Consider the following 19,959-nt stretch of genomic DNA (forward strand, 5'->3'; position numbering starts at 1 on the left):
TTAATAAGGCTTTTTTTGTTTTGTGACTTGGCCTTTTACTTTTGAAAGCCTACTGTTGTAGGTGCATGAATTTTAACATGGGGAAAAGTGACATATCTGTGGCACAATGCTTTTATAAATGAGAAATTTTATTTTTAATGGAGAGTATTTTGGGAATCTTATTACTTATGCTTGTTCAATGCTATAATGATTGTATATTGTGTAGGAAATAAGTTTGTAATAAGTTAATAACATTTTATTTTTTCCATTTTTAGAGTGTTTGGTGCCTGTAAGGATCAACCTGTTGAAGTTATATATTGAGAGTATATATTCTTTTTTTCAGGTGAGTTCCTTTTTATGCTTTGGCAATTTCTGTGGGTGGTGATGAAAATAATAAAGAATAATTTGTAAATGTTTTGAACATGATTTTATCTTACATTTTTCACATGTGGTTCTATCTGCTTATAGTACACATGTTTTTTGAGATGTTCTCCATTGACAGTTCAAATTATGTTTTAATGAGCTTGGGATATGTGATCTTTTGCAAGGAGTTGAGATTTAGAAATCATTGGAGTATAATTCTTTCAGGTTTGTTTTAATAATACTTGTGAAGTGCTCATTATTTTTAAAATCTTGTTGTATTATGTTTGGCAGTGTTCCATTTTTAATTACAGAGAGGTATTATGATATGGATCTAAATTTAATGCTCATTTTCCTGCATATCTGTGAATATACTATGTATAGGCACTTTTTTAAATATTAATGTAGAGTTTTATTATGAGGTGGTTGTTTAATGTAAGTATGACATTTTGCATATGCTAAGACATTGACATGGTGAGTATACTGTTGTAATATAAGTGGAACTGTCTCTGTGGGAAGTAGTAATCTGTAAAGTGAATTAAATGGTTTGTATAGTGTGATCCTTTTCTTTAGAGTGCATATATTTATATTGCACTTTGTAGTGATGAAATAAAAGAAATGGGTCTCTAAAAATTATTATACAGGTAATAAATATGTCAAATATTTAGAAAATCTAAAAATACATTTTACAGTGAAATGTCTTTTATCAGCAGTAATTATTTAATTTTAAAAAAAGCACAGTGTCAATGTTTAGAGTTATATTGCCAATTTCTTTTTCAAAACAAGAGGAATGTGGTATCTTACAAATTATAGAGTTAATAACTTAGAGATTATAAAATTATCTGTAGTTTAAAAATTAGTGAAGGTAGTTTTCAATTATACACTTATGGACAAAGATATAATTTAGTCTTTATATTTTTTTAAAAGGAAAAAGAAGAATTTATTGAAAAAAATACAATGGAATTTTTTTTTGAAGAAAATGAAGTGCATTTTGAAATTATAAATGAACTGATGGAGGAAATATTAGACGCGGTTGTTGGAGAGGAAGAAGATGAAAATGACTATTTTATGGACATTTCATTAGATTCAGCATATTTAGAGCTGATAGAAGAGGAGGACAATGGACTTGAAGAAGTCCCTGATGAACTGATGTTAGAAGTTCTTTTAAATTATGAACTTTTAAATAGATAAACAAAAGTGATAGCAAACCATTCGTGATGATAGTTTTCTTAATATATTCGTCGATGAAGTGCTTCATGAGAGTGACAAGATATGTTCTCATGAAGTGTAAAAGAGATTGTAGAAAAAAAGATTAAAACACTTATGATGACCGATAGTTTTTGAAAAAAGTGTACTGTTTGTATGCTTTAAAAAATTTTTTAAACATTGTCTATGAAGTTTAAAGAAATATACAGTGTGATAAATTTACAAGGAAAATTCACTACAGGATTTACTACTTTGTTCAGAGATTTTCTGTTATTATGTGTATTTTATTAAAAAATGAATGTGTGGTTTTAATTTGTACGGTATATGCTAGTACTGAACTATAATATTTGTTATTTTTGTGTCTTACAGGTTCACAATCTCATCAAAATTTTAAATTAAGATGCCGACCAGAATTGAAAAAAAGAAACTCTACAAACGGACGTACAGTTTAAAGAAGAAAAGTACAGAATTATTTTCAAAGACTGAGAGGACGGATACAAAGAAGAGTACTCCTGGTAAGCAAACTAAAAAGTTTTTCAAAAGCATTTTGGGAAGGAAAAATGTAAATATTGAAGTTCAGAAGGAGAAAACGATTTCATCATCTAAAAGGAGATCTGGAGTTAAACAAACTACTATTACTGGAATTAGGAAAGATGAAAGTCAGTACAGTAAAACCCGGACCAATCAATTTAGCCAAATCAGGAAGCGTATGTTTTACAACAGAGTCGTTGCGAATTTATTACAAAAGGAAAAAGTTTCTAAAAAAAGATCTGTTTTTCTTAAAAAAAAAACTATATATAGAGGCTTTTGTTGAGCGCGCATTTGAGACAAAACGAAAGTTATTTATTTTAATACTTAATAGAATAAATATTTTAAATAAGGCGATTCGAGTTTTCAAAAGTAAAAGTAAATGGAAGAGACATATAAATAGGAGTAATTTTTGTAAAGTGTTTTCTGGGAAGTAGATGCATACTTCAACTTCTGAGCCATTTTTTAATGAAGAGAGTTACTTTCAAAGTAACGATCTGTTGCATGCAGTTGACACCACTGGTCGAGCGTATGAGGTGAAGGATGGTTGTGTTATTGAGAAAGAGAAAATTGTGGTTAGAAATGCAGAAGATGTTATGGCTAGAGAAGCTTTAGAGGGACGTCCTAATGCTCCTGTTTACAGTTGGAATTGTAGTAGTATTTGTTGTGTACGACAGGATTCAATTGATTTCTTTCGCAATTTCTTACGTAAGTACACTAAAGAAAGTCTAAAGAAAAAAATTAAAATGTTGCAAGAATTAGATGAATGCAGAGTGCGCGAGAAAATAGGTCTGCAAGGCCATTCTCTGGCTTGTCTCTCTAAAAAAATATGCCAGAGTGTGTTTCATCACTTCCGGATGTTAGCAGTGCATCACACTAAAATGAGAAAATTAGTGAGAAAGTTGTACTATGCAAAAAGTCCAGCGCTTAAACTTAAACAGTTAAATAGTGCTCTTTTGTATAGATGTGAATTAGATGTTAAGAAGATTTGTGCAGAAATTGAGGTAAGTTATTTTGGTCCCGAGGAAGATAATGCAGAAGGTGATATAATTATAGAAGGAAATGTGTTTGAAAATGTTGGGAATGTAAATATTGAAAATTTTGAACAAGAAATAATAAAGTTTAAGGTAATTGCAGGTGAGAAACCAAATTTTTCTTGTGTCTGTTGCCGACGCATTCGTTACAATAGTCAAACGAGGTTAGTTGATTTATATTTAAAAAGTGAAGATGAAAGTAATGGTCAATGGAAAGATTGTGCAACTTATTTGTTGGTGGAAAACTATTTTGATTTGGGTTTTGAGCAACGTGTTTGTAAATATTGTTATAATAAATTAGATGAAAATAAAATGCCTGCTAGAGCTGTTCACAATAATCTAGAGTTGGTAAATATTCCATCTGAATTGATGAATTTAAATACTTATGAGACGATTCTGATTCAATGTGTACATCCTTTTCAGGCGATTGTTCGAATGGAGCCTAAGACTGGTAAATTAAATCCTTCAGACTTACTAAGAGGATTAAAGGGTAGAGTTGTATATTTGCCTCTTGATCTTAAAAAAAATATGGAAACAATTGGTGTTGAAAATGTAGAAGAGGAACCTCTAGTTATTCTAGTGAATGGTGTACCTACAAAGAGTAAGAAAATCTGGCAAGATTTAGTGGATGTTAGGAAAGTGAAAAAGGCAACGTTGTATTTAGTGCAAAATAATAAGTATTACAAAGATGTATACGTAGAACAAGAAGATGTAAGTGAAGAAGAGGATAGTGATTTGTGTAGTGGACAAATTGAAAAAGTTGATGTATCTAGATCTGAAGAAATTTATGAACTTTACAGTGTTCATCCACTGCATTCCAAAGAAGCAATAGGGAATGCTATTGAATTATTTCAGATGAAAAAGGCGAAAGGAAATCCTATTAGTGTCTGGGAAGAAAGTTTGGAAGGTCGTTGTTTTCCACAGTTATTTCCTACAGGTGAAGGTACACAATATGATGATCGACCTATGCAGATTCCTGCATCTGAGTACCGGACAACAAGATTATATGCAGAAGATCCAATGTTTCGCCAATGCATTCCATATCTGTTTCATCTTCTGTTTGAGAGTGACTTATCTGGTCTGTCTTATGCAGTAAATCATATCTTAAAAAGTGGTGTACATCTGCAAAATATTTCAGCAAAGGAATTTATGGATAGAGTGCATCAGAAAGATAGTGTTTTGGATTCTCATTTAATTCATTTAATGGCTTGTCAGCGGGGTACTAATGAGTATTGGTACCGTCGTCATGGAGATTTGAAGTGCATGCTTAGAAACTTAGGAGCACCAACATGGTTTTTAACTCTAAGCTGTGCAGAGTATGCTTGGGAAGATTTAATTGAATTTCTTCGGGAGGCGAATGCAAACATAGAAAATATAAACTACAAGACACCTGGAGAACTGTGTTCATTAGATCCAGTTAATGTTTGCAGGTATTTTAATCATAGATTTGAAGCTATGATGTCTTTCATTACTAACAAGAAAAATCCGCCTCTTGGTGAAGTACTGGATTTCTTTTGGAGAAAAGAATATCAAGCAAGAGGTGCTCCTCATATTCATATGCTGCTATGGATCAAGGATGCTCCTAAATTTGGAATAGACTCGGATGAGACTGTACTGTCTTTTATTGAACAGTATGCCACTTGTGACATACCTAAAAGTACCACTGATAAGGACTTAAGAGGAAAAGTGTTACGTTTTCAAAGTCATCGCTGTGGAAAATATTGTTGGCGAAAATTCAAATCAAAGAGCAAATTTTACACCAAATGTCGCTTTGGATTTGCACGACCGGTACTTTCAAAAGGAAGAGTGAACAATTTGATGTCATGTTTGCGACATAATATCAGAAGGAGGTCACCTAAAAATACGTACAATTTAAGAAGAGGTGAAGAATCGAAATATATTAATGACTATAACCCAGTCATTTTGTCCATGTGGAATGCTAACATGGACGTCCAATATGTTGCAGACAACACTATTGCTGTGGCTCGATATGTAACTTCTCACATCACGAAATCTGAAAAGACGGAACTGAAGGAGATGTGGGAAGACATTTCTCATGAAAAGAGCCTGAGCAAGAAATTATATACGTACAGTTTGAAGATGCTGTCTCATCGAGAAATTGGAGCATATGAATGTTGTGACAGATTATCATCAGCAAGTCTTTATGCGAAATCAAGGACTATTCTCTGGGTGAGTTTGGGCCTAGCAGAAACACGAAACCTGTGCAAGAAATTGAGTACTTAGCCCAGAAAGAACCAAACTGTACAGATATTTTGAAAACAAATATGTTGGATACATACTATCCAAATAGAAGTACTGTGCTTGAAAACATTTGTCTGTATGAAATACTTCAAAATTATACTTTTAAGAGAAATGTTACCGAGAATATTGATAAAGGTGTACATGCTGTAATTGGACATGAAGGATGTCTGGTAAAACAAAGAAAAGGACACTTGATAAATCATCGGAAACTGAGTTGCGAAAGACCTGATAAAAGAGAATTTTACTATTTTGCTCTTTTGCAACTCTTTAAACCATGGCGTAGAGAAGAGGAACTACTTGGAGACTTTGATAGTTATGAAGATTCATTCAACGCATCTAAAAGTAGTATTGAATGTCCTGTTTTCAGCAATTATCTCCAAATGTTGAATGACGAAATAGAGCAAGAAGCGACAATTGCAGCAGAGATTGCTAGAGATAGTTCACAAGGTAGTCAAAGTTCGGCATCATTAACTCAAGATCCACTGGGACAACCAATTATTCAAAATGAAGCAGCCACCGCCATGGATGAGGTGGAAAGCGCAATGCAGCAAGGTCAAGAGGAAGTAATCGACTTAGAAGAATTAAAGAAGCAGTTTAATGTTGAGCAAAGACAGATATATGATGAAGTGACAGAGCACATTGAGCATGGCTTTCGTCATGAGAGAAAAGATTGCTCATGTATGTCATTTGAGCCTATTCGATTATATGTAAGTGGAGAAGCTGGGACTGGTAAAAGTTTCCTAATTAAAGGAATTACTACATATTTACAGCAAACAACTCAGTCAACACTGTCGTGTGTTGTTACTGCTCCAACTGGATTGGCAGCACATAATATAAAAGGTGTTACTTTACATCGTTTGCTGATGCTGCCAGTTGAACATGAAAATAAATTACAATATCAGAAGCTATCTGGAGAAGCTTGTTTTGAAGTTTCTAGAGTCCTTAAAAAAATGAAACTTCTTATTATTGATGAAGTAAGCATGGTCTCCAATTTAATGCTTGCTTTTGTGCATTTAAGAATGCAACAGACACTTAAGACAGAGTATGATGTGTTATTTGGAGGTAAACATGTCATAGTTTTTGGAGATCTACTGCAGCTGACTCCTGTGAAAGGAAAACCTGTATTTGAAACTGTTACACATGAGGAGACCAGAAAGTGCCTGGGCAGTATTGGAAATGTAAATATTGGAAAGGGGCGACCACTCGGTCCCCCCGAACGTATGGTAGGGGGCCCGGATCCCCCCGGGAAACCATTTTGGGTGGGGGGCGTGTCTCGGCTGGTATGCCCGAAGCGGCGTAGCCGGGGCGCGCCTTTTCCCGCCCAAGAAGGGTTGTCCTAGACACCTACACCGTGGCCACGCCCCGTAGGCGTACCGGAGGAGGGTACACTCCCTCCCGATGAGGAATAAAAGGAGCAGCAATCCGGAGAAGCATCCTCTTGTTCCTGTGCTTGGAAGCTGCACCCTCTCGTTGCACGTGAGCCCTCGACGGAACAAGGAGCAATTTTGAGAACTTGTAATTTTTGTTCTTCTTTTTCAGCGTCTCCCACCTTTGGATCCAGGACCTCGTTGCGCAGCTAGGACCGAATATCCCACAACGATGCCTGGCAAGAGGCCCAGAAAAAAGGCAGGGACTGAACAGATGCTTCGCATGTTGATGAAGGATATGGCGAGCATGAAGAAACAGATGGCGGCAATGAATAATACGGGCAGACCGAAGAAGGTCATCGGGCCAGCATTGACGGGAGTAGTCCCCGCGGGGAGAGGTAAAAGGGCTAGGAATAGGGCGGCAGGGGGGGAGGCCCCGGTTCCCGAGTCACCCCCGACGAGCCCGGTTAGTCCAATGGAGGCCCCGGTCCCGATGCCGGACGCGGGCCAACCGATCCCTGTTGTAGTTACGCCCACTAATGTGGAGGACATGCCTCCAGAATTGGCCGCCCAGTTAGCCGCATGGCTCGGCAAAAGTACCGAGGGTACGGCGGCACCAGGAGACACGGCCGAGGAGGCCAGGCTACTAATGAAGCAGTTGCGGCAATCGCGAGATGCCGCAAAGGCGAATCTCCCTCTTGTCCCCTCACAGGTTCCTCCAGAACGATCGGCGTCTGGCGTTGGAAAAACAGCGGGACCAGCGGTGGATTCGGGTAAGCAGCCATTGCCAATGGCAGGGGAAGGGGTGTTGCCTTCAAGAAGGGAAAAAGTGGTCCAACATATTCCGCTGGCCACGAAGGAATTGATTTGGGCTGATAAATATGTGAATATGTTTTCTCTCCTGACTGATCACCACGAGGTGGAGTATGTTAAATCTCAGAAGGATTTATGGCACCCGAGTGTGTGGCGTGCGAAAATGGCGGGTTTCAGGGTTGATGAGACAATCTCAAATTGGGCCAGGGCATTTGCAATGTTTACTGCAGTCATGGGGGAACGTAGGCCTGAGGTTTTGTCGGAATTAGCCTGTTATCAGACACGTATAATGGAGTTCTATGACACGTATGAGGGTGATGTATGGATGGGTTATGATAGTAAGTTCCGTAAGGCCAAGGAGCACGATTCATCTCTGACGTGGGATTATCTCGACTCCATATCTTCGCAGAAGCAGCTCATGCCGGGCGCGACGAAGTCGTCTTCGCTTGGCGGGAATGGGTCGGCGCCCTCCCGCCATCAATCGGCGGCGCCCTTTCGGACAGGCCCCGCAGTTGATCACCAACCGAGGAACGGTGGGAATGGGGTCAGAAAAGGGGTTTGTTGGAACTTTAATAGAGGCAAGTGCACGAGGCCACAAGGGACATGTAAGTTCAGGCATGAGTGTGCGGGGTGCGGACACTCTTCACACCCCGAGACTTCGTGTAGAGCTAAAAATGGTGACACAGGGGGTAAGGGAGGGGCCAAACAGGTCTAATATCGACCACGGGGCTTCGCTACCTACCCCCGTATATATCATGGCAATGATCCCCTGGCTAAATGAATACCCTGATCATGTCTCCGCCGGGGTGTTGCGGGACGGTTTCTCGTATGGTTTCCACATCCCGGTGGGGGATTTTCGGGGGGAAGCACTGTGTAAAAACCAACTGTCGGTCCTGCAGAATACGACCGTGGTGGAAGCTAAGATTGCAAAGGAGGTTGCCCGTGGCTGGGTGGCCGGCCCATATAGGCAACCGCCAGTTGCTAATTTTGTATGTTCACCGCTGGGAGTAGTCCCCAAGAAGGACTCGGGTGAGTTTAGGTTAATTCACAACTTGTTGGCTCCTAGGGGTCTATCGGTGAACGATGCGATTGACCGAGGAGTTTGTTCGGTGCGGTACGCATCCTTTGATGAGGCCATCGCCATGTTGAATCGCCTGGGGCCCGGAGCGCTGATGGCTAAATCAGATATTGAACCAGCGTTCCGGTTGCTCCCGGTACCCTCAGGATCAGCGTCTGTTAGGTTTTTTGTTCCAAGGACGCTACTATATGGATAGATGTATGCCAATGGGTTGCTCCATCTCTTGTGCGTATTTTGAGAAATTCAGTTGTTTTCTGCAATGGGCGTTTACCAGAGTTACGGGCTATACACAGGTTATGCATTACCTTGATGATTTTTTGTTCTTGGGGCCAGCCGGTGACACGGAATGTGCACAGGCTTTGTTGGAATTTTGCAATCTCATGAAACGGTTCGGCGTGCCATTGGCACCAGGGAAAACGGTGGGACCATCTACCTCACTCGAGTTTCTTGGAATTGAGCTCGATTCAGTGGAGGGATGCTTCCGTTTGCCCAGGGACAAAGTAATGAAATTCAGGGCTTCCCTGGAATTGTGCATTAACAAAGAAAAAGTAACTCTCCATCAGTTGCAACAAGCAGTGGGCCAGCTTAACTTTGCCCTTAGAGTAATACCAATGGCCCACCCTTTTTCCCGCTCTATTGCCCAAGCCATGGTCGGTCTCAAAGAAGGACACCATCGCACGAGACTGTCTGCAGAGGTTCGCCAGGATATGCGCATATGGTTGGCATTTCTGGCGGATTTCAACGGTCGAGTGGTGTGGAGCAAGCCACCAGCATCCTCGGACGAGCTGGGTTTGTGGATCGATTCGGCGGGGAGCGTTGGATTTGGCGCCATTTTTGGTAATCGATGGTCGGCGCAAACATGGCCGGCGTGGTGGCACACCAGTGGGCTCACAGGTAACATTGGGTTTCTTGAGTTGTTCCCCATTTTTGTGGCTTTGAAGGCATGGCCAGATGAGTTTCGTGATCGCTCGGTGGTGTTTTGGTCCGACAACATGACCGTAGTTGAATGCATAAATAACCAGGCAGCACGCTGCAAGTGGATATTGAGATTATTGAAGGAAATTGTACTACTTTGCATGAGAACGAACGTGCAGTTTAGGGCGAGGCACGTGCCGGGTGTGCTGAATCATGCGGCTGATGCGCTCTCTCGTTCCCACATGCAGGCCTTCAGGGGTTATCTACCCTCCGCGGACCTAGTGGTGGGGCACCATTACCCGAAGCTCTCTGGTTGCTCGGTGCCCCGGATTACAGGACCTCGTGGGAGCAAGCCTAGCCCCCAGGACAAGGAAAGCGTACGAAGGAGCGTTTCGTTCCTATTGTGCATTTTTGGGTCCGGCAGGAGGGGATAACTGGGGCCAGGAGGAGTATGTCCTGAAGTTTTTAGTAGCACTCCATAAGGCGGGCCGATCAGCAGCGACGGCTAATACGCACCGGGCCGCCATTGCATTCATGGCGCAGGCGCATGGCATCAAGGACCCCACATCGTCCTTTTTAGTAAAAAAGGCACTGCGTGGGTGGCAACGCCTCGAGGGTCATAGAGTAGACGAAAGGCGCCCTATTGGGTTAAAAGTGTTGTCCCTGTTGATGTCGGTACTCCCCGCGATATGTTCCTCCCAGTCCGAGGCAGTGCTATTTCGGGCCGCTTTTGCATTAGCATTCCATGGGGCTTTGCGGGTGAGCGAGCTGGTAGCAAAAAATAAGAAGGATATGGGGGAGGTCTGTGTCGAGAACACATCCTGATCAAGGGTGATTCAATGGTGATCACGATAGCCAGGTCTAAAACCGATCAGGGTGCGATGGGGGACAGTATTGTTGTTCAGCGCATGCGAGGGTCCCCCATGTGCCCAGTACAATGCGTTGAGGAATATTTAGCGCAAAGGGCGGTAGCATGGGGGGGAAGCTTGCTGAGACACACTGACGCCACCCCACTGACAAGGTTTCAGTTTCAGCGGGTGTTCACTATGGCAATCGCTGCAGCAGGTTTGGACCCGGGCGATTTTGGGACCCATTCCTTTAGGATAGTGGCTGCTACAGAAGCTACAGCCGGGGGTCAGAGTGTGGAAATGGTGAAACAATTGGGACGATGGTCCTCGAACTGTTATAAAAGGTATGTGCGGTTGCACATGTTGTGAAGCCAATGTCATGCACTCACGCTTCTTGTTTTTGTTTGGTTTACAGTTTCGGGAGCATGCGATGCGGGGCGGACTGTGCAGTCGACCCGACACCTGGGGATCAGCGGTCAAAGACCAACGGCTGAGGAGAGAGTGGTGTGGGTCGTGGGCCACTCATACGTGAGGCGTGCCGGGGACGTATTCAAAGCAGGTGACATGATTCACGCAGCTGGGGAATACGGGTACAGGGTGACCTTCCATGGAAGGGGCGGGCTCTGTATTGACCAGTTTCAATGTTTTGTGGAGGGACTGTTAGGGCGGACAAGGTCACCGCCGTCTATAATCATAGTACACCTGGGAGGCAATGATTTGGTGACGCTCGGTCGGCGGGTACTCCTCAAACAGGTTCTATACACTGTTAGCTGGTTGGCGAGAAGGATCCCGGGGTGCACGATAGCATGGTCGCACATTATTCCCAGAAAGGTATGGCGGGGGGCCCTCTCTGTGTCAGCTTTGAATCATTCAGTAAATAAAGTCAATAACAAGCTTGGTAGGTTGTTTCGTTCGGAACAGTTGCACAGTATTCCGCATGGATGTATTCGGGGGGATCACATGTATCTCGAAGATGGGGTCCATTTGTCCCGGGAGGGGAATGTCTTACTCATAGGAGACTTCATAGCATGGTTAAAGGGTTTGTAAAAGCATGACCTTTAGTAGGAGTTGTGGGGGGTCCGGATAGCCGGTCAACTATCCGGCCTGTGGCGGTAAGGTCATGATCGGTGAGCAGTAATTTCAAGGTCCCTAGAGGAGGGGCGCCACCCATTATGGATGGGAGCGCCCGGGGGGAGGCGGCCATTGGCCCCTCACACGGGGCGGCGGCACCCACTAAGTATGGGGTCCCCGAAGGGAAGGCGGTCATAGGCCCCTCCCAGGGGAGGAGGCGGCTCGATGCCCCTCCTAGGAATTTCCTGGGCCAGGATATCCGCGACGGCAGATGTGATGAACAGTGTGGGGTGGGAGGGGGGTCCACGCTACCTTTTAGACACCTCTCACGAGTCCTCGGATGACCACTAGGATGGCGTCGAGTTAAATAAAGGGCCCCCGCTAAGACAAGGGAAATTGGAAGTTGGCACAGAGGTACAGTCCTCTGTGCGCCCGCCCCTCACACCGTGAGGGGGGAGTTCTGGTAGTAGGGATCTGACACCGGTTAAGACCTTGCCGTTGGCCCGTAATGTTAGGATGTACAATTTTTTAGAAAGTATGCATTTGCAGGATGTTTAGACTCGGCTAGGAGAACCTCTGTATTAGAGATTTGTTAAGGTTAGCCAATAAACGTGTCTGCATCGGAATGTTATAAATGAAAAATTGTACATGATATGAAACGTTTATTTTAATGTTTTAATTTTGTTTCATATTTTAATAAATACGGCCGGGAGGGTAACTCCCTCCCGCCTTCCAAAAGTTCAGAACTGTGTCCGTCTTCCCATCCTTGGGGATTGTGTTGGGAGGGGGTGACAGGCATCCCGGCCATAATGGTCACATTTCAAATATACTGAACTGATTCAAAATATGCGACTGGCAAAGGATACTAAATATGGAAGTATTCTTCAAGATATTAGGATTGGAAAATTAACTGAAGATGCGAAACACACTCTACGAACTCGATTACTTTCCAAGCTGTTTCCTAATGAAGATAATGTTCCTGAGAGAATATATAGTAAAGAGGTAGTAGATAAGTCAGTGATATGCTTGATGCCAACTCTGAAAGAATGTTCAGTTTTTAATGAGAAAATGTTGAATTTAGAAAATCAAGAAATTAAGAAACTGGAAGCTAAAGATAGAATAGAGCATGAAGGTAGTACTATTGTTTTGTCTGAAAAGTTGAAATTAAAATTGGATTCTCTTCAAAAAACTATATCTAAAACTGCTGGTTTAGAGAAAAATCTGTATGTATGTTTTAATTGTCGGATAATTTTAAGAAGAAATTTACATGTAGAAAGAGGATTGGTAAATGGAGCAATGGGTAATGTTGTTGTTTTTGTCAATTATACCAATAGAGATGAGATTGAATTTTTGAGGATAAAATTTGATGGAATTGAGGAAGTTCAACAAATTAGTCGATGTTCAACTCGTTTTTTGCTTGTGAAAGACTTATATGTCCGTCGTAAGCAATTTCCAATTTGTTTGGCATATGCAGTGACTATACATAAATCTCAAGGTTTAAGTGTAGATTGTGCTTTGGTAAATATTGGAAGCACTGTATTCAAAGAGGGCATGGCGTATGTTGCTCTATCGCGTGTTAGAACTTTATGTGGACTTTATCTAATTGATTATGATGAGACAAAGATTAGTGCAGATTTAAATTGTGTGAAGGAGTATAATAGGTTAAGAAGAGAATATGCTCCAAGTTTACCTCAATATCCTTTAATTGAAAGGCGTATAGTTGGTCAGAAAAGGAAAAATGAGGACAAATGTGCTGAAGTAGTCCAGAAACGACGAAAAAAAGATGTAGCTGTTGTTGGTAGCTCTAGCAAAACTGTTAGTATTGAAGAGATTGTTGGATTTAAGTTGGAAAATAGGTCTGTGTCAACTGCTATGCAAATGTAGTAGTTAATGTTGTTTTCTTTCTGAAAAATGTTAAGGAACAGATTATAGAAAATCAGGAACATACCTTTTGTCATTCTTTAAATTCTATATTTGAAACGTGTAGTAGTGGTGATAGTGAAGTAGCAAGTGTTTCGGAATTAAGGAATGTTTTAGACATATGTGCAGGAGTAAATCAGTTTTCTCAGAATATTCAGCAAGATTGTCAGGAATTTATTATGTATATGTTTACAGCTTTGAAAGATGAAGGTGTAGATATTGATAGTCTTTTTGGGCTTTCTTATAAATGGGAACATAAGTGTGATAATTGCTCATTTTTAAGTAGTACTGAGATACCCAGTGAAAGATTTTTGTATTTGACATTACCAGACTGCAAAGAAGTGCCTTTTCATAAACTAGTTAAAGATGCGCATCAAAACATGGTCTGTTCTCAATGCAAGTCTGAAATGTTATCAACTTTATTTATCCATAGATACGGACAATATGTAATTTTAATGTTTCAACGATGTAGAGCTGATGGCAGTAAATTATCCACTTTAATTAAAAATGTTGTGGCTTCTCAAGTTTCTATTTCTAGAAGAACATTTGTAACTGTAGCCATTATTTATCATGAAGGACATTCTACATCATCAGGACATTATACAGCTTATTTGAAGTGTGCTAGTGGCTGGACACTTTGCAATGATAGCCAATTGACTTTTAAAAAACGTTTGCCTTTTGCCTTAAGTAACTTTGTTATTTTTGGAACCCAAATTTCAGTAGAATGATTTGCTGTAGGAATATGTATACTATAAAGATCTGAAACTTACTAGTTTATAAATATTATGTAAATGAGGGTGTACAAATCTATAAATGAAATTTGTGTTTTGCATAGTGATAACATCAGGTACAAATTTACTTAATGTTTGATGGTATAAAATATGGTACAAATTTTGATTGTGAAAGTACAGAAAACAATAGATAAGACTAAGATTAAATAATTTCAGAAAAAAACTACTTAACTCATAGTATTTGGCCACGTGGAAAAATATGAGAGAAGAAAATGAGTACTTTTGAGAATTATTTAGAAACTTATATGGACGCAAGTGTTTGGGAGAGGTATTTAAAAGATAATGAGTTACCTTATACAATTTGGCCACGCGGAAAGGTATGAGAGATGAAACTGTGTCTTTCAAATACATATTTTTAAAGGAGATTGCTGCACGGGGCTTTGCTGAGATATCTTGAAAAATAAGTGGTATACTTTAATTAGGTTGTAACTGAGGAAGATGTAGTGTGCTTAACTCAAGAAATTGCGAATTTGAGGAAAACATTTAAGACATGTTTTTTTCAAGTATTTATAATATGTATGCAGATTTTGTATGGGTTTTTTAAACACAATCATTTTGATTGTGTTTTTTTTCCCCGCTGTTATATGATGATTAATATTGAAATCACTCTTGATAGTGAAAATCAATGTATTCTGAGAACAGCAAAAATAAATCATTTAATATGTTGTTTACTTATTTTGTGACATTGCATTTAGAAATATGTATTATAATAGATTTTTTTTTTACTCTCCTCCACAGATATTATATTTATAAGGTAAGTTTAATTAATAATATCTGACAGTTTTCTTTGCATCTCTCTTATTGTTTCCTATTGTTTTTTCTTTAAATAATATACTTTATAATCTTATTTTTAATTTTTTTCCACAGGTGCTACGTTTTAATAAGAAATTTACTTTTTTTTTTCTTTTTATTTTTTCCTAATAAAAAGAAAAAAATAAAATTTTTATAACATTGTGTTATTTATTTCTCTATCCTTCTTAAAGCAATGTCATCTTTTATATTGAACACTTCCACATAGGATTGGGTGCATTGTTAGAAGGTATGCTTTAAAAGTGATTTAATAAAATGAGCGACATTTCACTGAGTGAGTTTAGCAAAAGTGATATATGAAAACAATGGTGCATATGATATTAAATGTTACATGGTGTTCTTTGCAGGACTTTAAATCCTGTGTTGCAGTTCCAACTCTGCCTCAAGATTAGGGGGCTCGGGGGCTTACTGGTACTTGTATGGTCATGATTGAGCTACTCCTTTTATGAGCCATGGTTCAGGTGTGTTTATGATAGAGTGGTTCCATCATGGTTCTGCTTAGTGAATAGAACGTGTTAAGGAAGCACAATGTTAGTGTTGTGCATGCACAGCGGCAAGTTCATCACAAATGTTGTCCGTCCTGAGGACAGATGAGGCAATGCTCATGATGGAGCAGCTTTGTGATGAGTATGGAAGCATTTAACAGCTGTTAAAAAAACCTGAAGGGTTTCTATAAAGACGAGATATGTGTGTCATTCTAGAGCCCTGTATCATAAAGAAGTGTTCTTCTGAAGTAATACGTATTGAAAGTGGCTGACTGTAATTTATGAGATTTTACTCAGTGACTTTCTGGGCCATGTTGTTTCAAAACTGTGCATGTGATTGCTGCGTCAAGACCTACGCCTACTTCAATTTGAATATAGAGGTATATTATGAAGGGTGTTTATCTGTGTTTTTTTGCTTTAAACGTCACGAAAGCAGAGATAAAATTATGTCTCTATTACCTAGCTGCTGCTAACACCAGTTAGCAACACTTAGTAGAAGATAGTGAACATTTTGGGCCGCACTTTGCATGTTAGTTGCATTTATATCTAATGAGATGCAAAGTGGGCGTGCCAAGATGTTAGCGACTGAAAATAGTCTTTAACATCGCTATCTCTTATTAATAGCTTTTAGAGATATTTGCGCTAAGCGGGAATATTTCTAAAAGCTAACACCTGCCCTGAGCAGTTCTTAGCCATGTTATCCAATGGGAGGTGGATAACATGGCTAATAGCATTAGGTCGATATGCATGAATAATGCTGACTTTTCTGTGATACTTATGCTTTGCAACGATTTTTACCGCATTTGCGTTAAACCTCATTAATACCAAGGTTTATTTGCGGTAGAAATCGCTGCAGCGCTGCGGTAAATGTTTAGTCTCTAACCAAGTAGAAGGACTGCTACATACTTGAATATTGTTTAGTGCTTATTTTCATTGAGACCGTCACTGAAGTTCAATGGATCCGAGACGCTGTTCTTGTGCATCTTGGCGACTGCCAAGCCTTTGTAGCAGTGGGAGTGAGGCCTCTCCAAGGGGCGCAGCGTAGCTCCTTTTGATGCTTATAATTGCAGATAGCAGGGTAGACATGTCCGCGGAATATATGGATGCTTAATCACAGTAGAGTGTACGTGCTGCTCTTAGCACCTCATTACGACACACAGGGGAGCCACGTTGCACAGTTGGAGATCAGAGACTTAGGAAATAAAACTTTATAATAGCAAGGGCTCTAAGCGATACAAATCGCCCGTTCTCGGTGTAAAAAATATCACCGCTATTGGTGGTATTTTCTACGGTGTTAGTGCTCGAAGGAGAACAGTAACATATATGTGAAAGAACATTTTGTAACAGGCTCAGCATTTCACATTATCGCGTGAAAACAAAAGTTTTTCTCACATAGCAATAAGTCTCTTATAATTAAGGGACGGAGTGTATCTAGTGCTATTTACTACACTGCTATGTGAACGATGTCGAATGTTTCATAAGGGGAGGCTTTAAAAGTTTTTCGATAAATGGTTTTCCAGGGAAGTGGGTGGAGTGTTTCGTGTAAATTGCAGAATAGAAACTAGTAAGAACCAATTGGAAGTGTTGTTTTAAAGTCATATGACTGCACATGCGTGTCTTGCTGCTTCTACGCGATAGGTGGGTGCGCGCACCCGGTCGCGCACTAAAAGAAATCGGCGAGAAAATATCAGCTAATATGCTCTTGGAGCTCGTTTTGGTACAAAGAGTTAGTTCTGAAAAGAACTTTTTTTTTTTTTTTTTTTTTGGAAACAAGTGTTATGATGCTTTTGATTTCTTAAAGTTGCTACGACATTTTTCAGTATATCATACTATCCAAATAAAGTGAAGAAATTTAACTTTTCTTGGAGCATTTATGACTCTCAATTTTGTGTTTAATTAGAATAAAGCTTTGCTCTCCGTATACAAGAAGTTTTCCACAGTTCTTGCATTTCATGTGCACGTTCGCCGGATATGGTTTCAAGTCCATTTCAGCACTCGATGGAGATACAGGTCGTCCACCGGAAGATGTGCTGGTTACTTCTGATGGTAATAGCGTGGCCTCCGTTTTTCTTGTCAAAGGTGGTCGCTCATTTCCTTCAGATTCGGAAGATGAATGCGGAACGGTAGCCATTGCAGCGAAGTGTTCGGGAAAATGTTCGACGTTGTTCTCTCTTGAGAGTAGAAAAGAAAGTGATGGAAGTGGGTGGAGTGCTGCGTGTAAATTCCAGAATAGAAACTACCAAGAACCAACTAGAAGTGTTGTTTTGAAGTCACATGACTTCACATGCAAGTCTCAGGTCCTGTACGCGATAGGTGGGTGCGCGCACCCGGTCGCGCACTAAAATAAAGCGGCGAAAAAACATCTCATAATATGCTCTTGGAGCACGTTTTGGTAGAAAGAGTTAGTTCTGAAAAGAACTTTTTTTTTTTTTTTTGGAAACAAGTTTTATGATGCATTCGATTTCTTAAAGTTGCTACCACATTTTTCAGTATGTAATACTATGAAAATGAAGTGAAGAAATGTATCTTTTCTTGGGGCATTTATGACTTTCAATTTTGAGTTTAATAAGAACGAGGCTCTGCTCTCCATACAAAAGAATTTCTCCACACTCGTTGCATTTCATGTGCACCTTCGTAAGATATGGTCTCAAGTCCATCTCAGCACTCGATTGAGATACAGGTCGTCCACCAGAAGATGTGCTGGCCACCTCTGTTGGTAATAGCATGGCCAGGGCTCTTGTCGATGCTTTTGCATAATGCTCAGGGTGCCTTTGTTTAACATGCCGCAGCATGGTGTGTATAGAAAAGGAATATTTTCTATTTGGATTTCCCCTTGAGAGCTCCGAATTGCATATCGTGCAGGTTACTTTTGGCGCATTCACTTTCTTTTGATCTTCAGGATAAGTAAAAAATTGCCAAATGAAAGATTCCTTTTTTCTTCTTAACGGTGGTCGCTCATTTCCTTCAGATTCGAAAGATGAATGCGTAAGGGCAGCCATTTCAGCAAAGTTTTCCGGAAGATGCTCGACGTTGTTGTCTCTTGAGAGTAGAAAAGATTGTGAGGAAAGTGGGTGGAGTGCTTCGTGTAAATTCCAGAACAGAAACTACTAAGAACCAATTGCAAGTGTTGTTTTCAAGTCACATGACTTTACATGCGCTTCTTAGGACGTGTAGGCGGTGACACTATCTAGTTACGAACGTGATTTGGAAGTAGCGATGTTCTTTACTGAAGTTTAAAAACGTGAAAAGAAGTGAAATGAAACACATAGGGATTTCACATATTTTTAGAGCTCGATTTAAGTATACAATAAATAAATTATAAAACCTTTTATATTTTTTTTAAAAAATATTAAGGTGTGTACAACCAGTCACGCCCGAACGATTAAAAAAAATTTGGCTCCAGTTAATTAAAAGGTTTATATGACAAAAAAAAGCCTAGGTTCAGTGTCTTAACATTCTATAAGTTCTTTCATTGGTCTATGAAGAAATTCATTAGGTTTAAATTGGAAACCTTTCATGAAATAAATAGGTGGGTGGGTGCACTTGCTTGTGCATGTAAGATTGGTATGTCGATATTTATTTCAGGTATATCTTTCATACTTAGGAACTAACATGCAAAAAACCTATGAAATTCACTGAAAAAACCCTAGGTTTTACACACGTTATAGTTAGGAAACAGCATTTGAAAAACCTATGAAATTCACTGAAAAAACCCTAGGTTTTACACACGTTATAGTTAGGAAGTAGCATTTAAAAAACCTATGAAATTCACTGAAAAAACCATAGGTTTGACACCAGTTATAGTTAGCTGGAAATTTTACTGACATAAAACCAATGAAATTCCACGTTATAGTTAGTTGGACTCACTATAACTTGCGCGTGTAATGCACTGCTGATGACATCACATTTACATCACTCATGAATATATATATATATATATTTATATGTGACCAAGGCCTCTGTGCAGGCCGAAACGTTATGCTGGCGTGGTGGGCTGTGGAATAAAGAAACTCACCTGCACTCTGGGTCTTCCGTGTTTTTCCTGTTTGATGGTCAAGAATTCAAGTCTGTCGCAGTAAAGGTGCAAGTGCGGAAATATATATATATATATATATATATATATATATATACATATATACTCAGTGCTCAATAATCCAACATAATGCATTGTGGACCAGGTAGTCCCAGGAAGTGGGTAAGAACATGATTAGTAACCAACTCGAATACTTTACTATATATTGGATATAGTTGGGATTGATTTAATAATAGTATGGGATATATAACACAACTGATCACCCATGTTTTTGAACATTTATTCACCAAGCATTTTTATGAGTAAGGCATCTACTTGAGTGAGCACGTTAGTTTTATCTCAGTGTTTTGGATATTCGAGTATTTAAACAAATGCACAACAACTCCCCATTTTGGCATATGATTAAGACCTTACTGTGGAAACACGTAATGCTCTAACAGGTACCTGCTGGAATAAAGA

The sequence above is a fragment of the Lissotriton vulgaris genome, chromosome 4_1 (genome assembly GCF_964263255.1).
Source record: "Lissotriton vulgaris chromosome 4_1, aLisVul1.2, whole genome shotgun sequence".
Classification (NCBI taxonomy): domain Eukaryota; kingdom Metazoa; phylum Chordata; class Amphibia; order Caudata; family Salamandridae; genus Lissotriton; species Lissotriton vulgaris.